Raw genomic sequence first — 8,595 nt, 5'->3', positions numbered from 1 at the left:
ATCTTTGAGTGGAATAAGAAATCTGTAAAACAATCTGTTCCCAGTTCTTCTCCCTAGAAACTTTAGAACTAGAATTTTAGATGTTCTTATTTTTGTTGTCATTGTTCTTCTTGAAGTAATTTCCTGGGGCTTCCCCAGTGGCTCAGAAGTAAGGAATCTGCCTGCAATGCAGGAGTCGCAGGAGATGTGAGTTGGATCGAAGATCCCCTGGAGGAGGGCATGGCAACCCACTCCAGCCTTCTTGCCTGGAGACTCCCATGGACAGAGGAGTCTGGCGGGCTACAGTCCACAGGGTCTCAAAGAGTTGGACATGACTGAAGTGACTGAGCACACGTGCAAAATAATTTCTTAGTATTTTTTCTCTGGTTTAGTGAGTAACGAATAATGTTCTAGTTTTGACTGGAAAAGAATATGCAAACTCTGGAGAGGAATGTTTTCCTGAACCAGTGCTCTGCATAATAGGTGTAAGTGAGAATCAGGAACAAACCACCTTGATCAATATAGACAATTATACCCAGCTGTCTCCTTTCCTTCTTCCCTTTAATCTCAATTGTCTTTAATAGTAAGAAAAGGTACATTGAAATGTAACTAGGCAAGAAAACATAGTTTAGATCTGCTTATGTGGAAAATAACAAGGTTAGAGATTTTATCAGTCAAACAGGAGACAGTAACCACACAACTATTTGAACTGAGAAGTTTTAATATATGAATTATTAATTATAACTCAAGACTGATTATTAAGATTGAGAGAATGCTAAAGAATATCCAAGGAGTCCATTCTAAAGGAAATCAGTCCTGGTTGTTCATTGGAAGGTCTAATATTGAAGCTGAAACTCCAATATTTTGACCATCTGATGCAAAGAGCTGACTTATTTGAAAAGACCCTGTTGTTGGGAAAGATTGAGGGCAGGTGGAGAAGGGAACGACAGTGATGGCTGGAAGGCATCACTGACTCAATGGACATGAGTCTGGGTGAACTCTGGGAGTTGGTGATGGACAGGGAGGCCTGGCGTGCTGTGGTTCATGGGGTCGCAACGAGTCAGACATGACTGAGCAACTGGACTGAACTGAAAGAATATCTGAGAGAGTACCAAAGAAAGGAAAAACTTGAAGGGGTGGCTCTCCCTAAGTCTAGGATTCAGACCTCATTGGAGAAAGGAAAGTTGTAGCCTGCTAGATGACAGAGAAGTTGATGGGGTTGCCTGGACCAGAGCTGGCCCACATTCCCCAGGCAAGTAGGAGAGGTAGGCGACCTGAGGCTGGGAGAGTGGGGACCTAAAGGAGTAGAGTGTTAGAGTCAGCAGGCTGGCACAGATCTTGGGGTATGAGATGTCTGGGTCATGAGGGTCTCAGCAAGGTGGTCGCTTGACCAAGTGGCTCCATGACGTGGGCATGGCCAAAGGGCAGGATGTCCACTGAATGTGGGTATCACCTCTGGCTGTGGCACAGTGGGGCCAAGAAGAAATAAACAGAAGTCATGCAGGAACAGGAAAGATGATCTCCCTTCTTCCGTAATGTCCTTTCAGTCTTCTCTACTGAAGGGAAAAAAAAGGCTTAACCCTGTGTTCACTGCAAAGGGGGATTGCTTAGAGGGTTGGGCTCCATTGTCCCAGATGAGATAATGAAGGATATGTTTGGATCTGAGAGGCAGTAAATGGATAACTGTCACAAAGCTGAATGGAAGCTAAATTGGCAAAAGGAAATTATCATTTTAACCTTTCTTTGACTAAGAGAAATATATATATATATATATATATATATATATATATATATATATGGGTGTCATGTATGTGCCTGGTATTCCTCTCACCATGGTGCCTTCTACTACAATATGCCTTGAATTTGATTCTGAGGCAATAAAGCTGTGGTGAAAATTGCCAATGACTTTGGCCCTTATTTTTCTTTATTCTGCCCCCCACCTGTGTGTATATCTACATACACACATCACCTGAATTCTAAGCTCAGCTCTGCAGTTAGATTGGTAAATCTCTAAGACCCAATTGCCTATTTGTCAAAGAAGGAATTAAGTATGTCATCACAGTGTTATAAAGGTTACAAAGAAATCTTTGTGAAAACACAGTTTAGGCACTTAAGTAAATGTGGGTCAAATGCAAATTCCTTGTAATTTTCTAACTCAAAAACTGTTGACTACAATAGTATATAAATTGAAAGGATTGGATGTGATTTTTAGCTTCTATACTTGGAGGAAACCACAGAAAATTCTAAGGAGGTAGCTTCAAGAAAATATTAGGAGCATAGCTATGATTTGCAATTAAATTGATTTAGGGTTTATAAACTAATTGAAATCACAAACTCATTTTCTAAAGGCCTCAAACTTATATGAGATAACAATTATTCTATTTACACAGATGTTTGAACATTATGGTTTAGAGTTGATAAATCAATCAATCCCTCAATGTGGTTGCTTTTAATAAGGTTTCCCCCTTCAGCTGAGTAACTACCACTCTCATTCAATATGTACTGTTAGATACAAACACACACACACACACACATGCATGGGCATGATTTATTCCAGTGAGAGGAAAATATTCTTTGAAAAGTGAATGAAGTTGTTTCCCTTCCAAATTCCAGCACCAGTCATATTCTCTGTTTTTTACATCTTCCAGTTCTTGGTTCTTCCCAGTAATGAACCATATTATTGTAATCAAATTGTACCATTTCTTCTGCCTTGAATTTCTTTGGAAAGGAATGCAACCATCGAGCTTCACTGATTGCAAGCCGGAAATAATCTCTCAGTCTTTTGACTTCCCCTCACCCCTGAGAATGTGGTCTGCACACTTCTTTCATGGGTGCTTTCCTCATGCTTGTAGGCTTGTGTTTATTTGTTGCATCCAATTAACTGCTCTTGAATGGGAGGGTCAAGATATCCTTTGTGTAAATGCAATGTATTGTGGTACATAATAGTTGGTACCCAATGATACTTGTGGAGAAGGAAATGGCAACCCACTCCAGTATTCTTGCCTAGAAAATCCTGTGGACAGAGGAGCCTGGTGGGCTGCTGTCTATGGGGTTGCACAGAGTCGCACACGACTGAAGCGACTTAGCAGCAGAAGCAGCAATGATACTTGATTATAGTATTAATAGTAATATCTGTTAATATAAGGGAAATTATATCAAACTTAATAATAATATTGGCTATGTTTAAAAATTCTCAAAGCTAATACTTTCAAACGATTCAAACTTCAAAGAGTGTGAAGAGCTGTACAATGAAAATGCTCCCTCTTCCTCCTACCACTCAATTCCCTTCCAGATAAATTTCTTAGCTATTCTTACAGAGAAATTTTATGTATATATAAGTTAAAACATTATATATATATTATTATTATCATTATTTTTGGAGCAGCATTGCCTTCTGCCTATATTTTTTATAGCATTGTATTAGATTCATGTGTGCAATATGACAGCTCTCTTTACACTACAGCGTGCTCACCAGTAGAAGCTTAGTTTCTACCATCACTGTACAGTTGAGTGCCTTTACCCATTTCTTCTCCTCTGGTAACCACTATTCTAATTACCCTAATTTTTAAAGGTATTCATCATTTTGCTTTTTCACCTTGACAATACATTTAGGATACCTTTACAAATAACATGTAAATAATTATAACTAATGCTTATTTACCAGATTTTTTCTCAATGTTTTATATGTATTAACTTATTTAATCGTTGTGGGCTTCCCAGATGGCACAGTGGTAAAGATTCCACCTACCAATGCAAGAGATGCAAGAGACATGGGTTCGATCACTGGGTTGGGAAGATTTACAAGAACCCTAAAATGTAAGGAGTATTATTAGCCCTCTTTTGCTAAAGGAGAAACTGAGGCACCAAGAAGTTAGGTAAACTGCCCAAGAACACGTGATTACTAAGAAGCACAACTTATATTAGAATAGTGGCAGTAGGGGTTTAACGATTCGTGTTTTTATTAATACCATATGCTTCGTGGACATTTACAGAACTTCCTCCTTCTTGTTTACAAGAGCGGACTGAATTGAATATTGGATATTTAACCTCCGCCTTTTTTTTTTAATACTCACTGTATGCCGGGAACAGGGCCAAGCGCATTGTATGACTGCAGGAGGCACAATTCACATGGAATTCTCTATGAATGTCACTTTTGGAGTGGTGTGACACGGTTACCTGGAGAGGCACCTTCTAATAACTCATGGAGAAAATTAAGATTGGTAATTTGCCCAAGATTGTACACAGTATTTGTAAGTAGTAGGATTGGAAACTGAACATTACCTACCTGACATCCAAAGTGATACCCTTAACCACTACACTTAACTTCCTCCATAGCAAAGAGAAAAATTTGTCTTTTAGGTTGTAGATGATGTTGAAGAAAAAGACAGTAGTGCCATCTTTGCTGAGTTTCCCTTACAATGACCATGTGGATTCTCTGAAGACAGCTCTTTTCCTATCCACTACTGCCTCTGAACTTGCTTTATCTACTCCATTCTTATGCTTCAATCATAAGAGAAAATATCGGAAGGACTCATTTGGGTAATACAGATGTTCAGTTTAAAATATGGATTCTGGTTTATTCAGACAATTGGCTTTTCAGGCCACACTTCTCAGATAGCGTGAGAGATGTAATGACAAACTTCACTTAGGATTTAAAGCAATTTATAATTTTTTTCCCCCGATCTGGTTCAGCTCTGATGGCCTCTGCCCTGGTTGGGGTTAACTCTTCTTTGGGTTACATGTGGATGGCTCATAATTCTGGAAATCGATGGAAATTTGTTAAGTGCCTGAGCAGCCTTTTGAACTCCTCCTTTGAAGGGATTACTCTTCTGGGGGGAAATGAGCAGATGGTGCCTGAAGCAGTTGGCCAACTTTCTCTAGCAATGCTATCACTTGAATCTGTCATGGGCCGGAGCATCTGTCAGGAGGAAGAATTACGCTTCTGTGCCTCTCCCCTTAGATGATTAATCACATCTCTCCTCCATTTCTCACTGTTCAGTGTGTTGTCTTTTTTCAAAACCTAGTGCTGGAAGATTTCAGTGACTCTCTGACATAATTCAAAAAAAGATACTACAACAATAACATTGAGAGTCCTGTGAGACAGAGAGAGACGGCGCTAGAAGAGAGGCTGACGTTTGTTCAGTTATTTCTGACAAGAAGATTATTTAGAGCCAGTCACTTCATCTCAAGGGTATTATGATCTATGATGACATCTTAGTAAAGGGGAAAATAAAAAACCCTAATATGCTCTGAAAACTTCACAACATCATTCTCCTCCATCATTCTGACTTATTTCCAGTCTATATCCAGATGGATACACAGTGAAGGAAACCCCTCATTCATTCTTTGCTGGGTGTTGTTATTACTACATGAGGGGCCTGTGTCAGAGATTAGGTGCCCTAATACGATAGTATTTGTAATATTGTCTAGATCAATTAAGACAGTGATGTTAAATGCCCATGACTATGCTTTGACCACGATAACCGAAGAAAGGACACAAGACATGCTTGAAGTTGGAACAGTCATAGTCTTAACAGTGAAACCATTGGTCATGGATGTAGACATAGTCTGTTCAAGTCAAATATTGCAAGACTCTTCAAGGATAGAATGAATAACTCCACTCCACATGTTAAAAATCAGGCTAGTTTTGTATCCTAGGCATCCAGCAATTCTTGTGTTTTCCAGATACTATCTCAATGGCCCCAAGCTCTTTAGCCAAAGTCATAAATTTTAAATATTTCTGCACTGCACTGGAGCGGTCTGGCTGAGGCAGTAAATGGGTTAAGCTAAGCCGACAGGCTGTTCCTGTACATTTGAATTAGAAACTCAAAAGCTGTCCTTGGGAACAGAGCAAGGCAGATGATACGGTTTAATTTTTCTTTTTCTCTTCGACAAATCCTATGTTTATTGTTGTCACTGTTATTGTTTTGTTTGTAAATATTTTTAGAAGGATTTTATATTCTTGAACTCTTCTTGGAATAGAGAGCATATGTATGACAAAAGGAAATAACAGAAACTGGCCAGGGAAAGTGTGGAAAGAAAGTCAAAATAGAGTTGATATTGCTAAGAGAGCTCTTTAAAATGGAGTCAGGAGGCCGCTGAGTAGCTGTAACTTATGAAATCTGATCCTTTGACTACTTAATGTCCTAATGGACACATCTGTAAAATCTGCCAAAAACTCAAGATACTTACTGGAACCTTACTCTAAAACAACCTGTGACAACTAACCCTTGAGAAACGTTTCCTTTTTATGTCAGAGTACAGCTTTGTGGCTTTTGCTTTTGTAAGTCGATGACTCTTCCTGTTCCCTGGAATGTGCTTTTTGTCTTACCCTAATGTGTATCTCCTGAACTGCAATTCTTAGGGCCACAAATAAACTGCTTTATTTGAAACTCTCTGTGTTATTTTGGTTGACAGTATCCCATCTAGCATGATATGTTAGAAAGCAAAAGGGCTTGATCCTATTCCTCTGTTCCTTGGAGACTTTACCAAAATGGTATGTAACTATATCCTCTTCTCCATAAACAATGGAGGCTCTAGATTTCTGTACAAAAAGGGCTTAGGGACACAAACTAGGTGGAATTATTGGAAGGAGGAGGCTAGAGAGCTTGCCTTGAGTTCTACTAGCTCAATGTGATTTACTTATATTTTGTATTACAGACAAATGCAGCAAAAATTATGAGATTCTTTTATTATGTGTAAGATTAAGGAAATGTCAATTGTTTAAATCCAATAATATTATTAATATAATGATTATAATCATTGTTTTTATCTGGAATGACTTTCAGGGATGGCAGATCTAGCAGAGCTAAAGTTTCCCAAGGTCACCCTCTTCGTTTCTAATTCTTTTCACGAGATGGTCCATATCATTCTCACTCCCATCCCAAAGTCGTCATCTCTACCCCTTGCTTCCACTGCACTTAATATACTTCTCTGTTGTAGCTCTTGTCCCTTAGGGTTGTAATTATTAGTTTATACCTTACACTAGAATATTTTCTCTTCAAGGGCAGGAGCCTTATCCTATTCATTTTTACTGAATTCATGGCACACTCGTGTGTGTGTGTGTGTGTGTGTGTGTGTGTGTGCATGCGCGTGTGCTTCAGTCATGTCTGCCTCTTTGCGACCCTAGGGATCATGGCCCTCCAGGCTCCTCTGTCCTGTGAACCTCCAGAATATTGGAGAATACTGGAGTGGGTTGCCATGCCATCCTCCAGGGGATCTTCCCGACCCAGGTATGGAACCTGGGTCTCCTGAATTGGCAGGCGGGTTCTTTACTACTAGCGCTACCTGGGAAAACTCAGGCACATTGACTATGCTCCATGTCATTGTTGATTGATCATATATAGAAAATGAATGAAAGTTTGGATCAGTCTCTGGGATGACTGTGTCCAGAGCTCCGCTTACCCCTTCCTCAGTGAAATTGATAACATTTTTTTTTTTTTTTAAAGAAAAACCAACCATTCAGAGCTTCTGGAAATGGTCCTAAGGACAAATAGCAAATGAAACATCTACTTAAGTCTATCAACATTCAGTAAAAAAAAAAGGTGAGAGTTCGTGATATTTGAACCAAGACTGCTTCCTCTTTTCCTCTCTCTCTGCTCAGCAAGATGAAGAGTCTACTCCAGACTCCTGAGCCCAAGAAGATAGGACCAATTCTTATCCCAGCTTCTAGTCCAAGGGCTTTTTTTCCCTGGAGGAGAAGCTTATCCTGACTCTGGCGACCTGTTGCTGAGGCTAAACTCCAGGTGGTTGCTAATGAGAGGTGGGACTCACATTTTCCACCCAGCCCCTACTTATGAACTGGAGGTCCTACCTTGAGTACAAAACATTGAAAATACTGGGATCCTGATCGTCCTTGCCCTAGCTCATAAGCGTGGTTCCATGCAAGGAGAGGTGAGCTGAGAGCACCTCTACTGCTGCCCACCCACCACCTCTGTACCGAGTCCTCAGCTTCTACAGTGGGGTAGTCATGCAGAGAGATGCTTGACTCTCTGGTCAAGCTTCAAGATGGTAACAGGGACTGTTACCACCCCCAGCTCCAGAGCCCTGGCTAAGACAGCTTGCCTGAGAGAGAATCAGGCCACAAAACATACAGCTTTTAATTTTCTTCCCAAGGGAACTGACTTCATTTGCAGCAGCATAAAGAAGTTCAAGCCTAAAAGCACTGTAAAGAGATCTTCAGTTCAGTTCAGCTGCTCAGTTGTGTCCGACTCTTTGCGACCCCATGGACTGCAAGACGCCAGGGCTCCCTGTCCATCACCAACTCCCGGAGCTTGATCAAACTCATGTCCATTGAGTCGGTGATGCCATCCAAAGATCCAAAGAGATCTTGGTGAAAGGCAATTTGGAGGTGATTCTTGGATTTAATGACAGTATAGCCTAGACTATTGGCTGACAAGTTTGTAGGAGAGAACTAGAGAATAAAATAGCTGGGAGAAGCCTTCCAGGGTTAGAACAAATATCAAATACTGACCGGAGAATTTGTTTCTTCAAAGGAGGCAACGTTTAATTGGATTAGTTTGTAGAACAACAGAGCAATCAGCTGGCAATTAATGGTATTTAACTGCTGGTTGTGGTCAATGGAAGGGAGGAACAGAACCATACACATACTGTCAT

The sequence above is a fragment of the Bos grunniens genome, chromosome 7 (genome assembly GCF_055505025.1).
Source record: "Bos grunniens cultivar Pamir isolate PY7600 chromosome 7, Bosgru_T2T1.0, whole genome shotgun sequence".
NCBI lineage: Eukaryota > Metazoa > Chordata > Mammalia > Artiodactyla > Bovidae > Bos > Bos grunniens.
The sequence above is the reverse complement of the archived record's forward strand: the minus strand, read 5'-3'. Positions refer to the sequence as shown.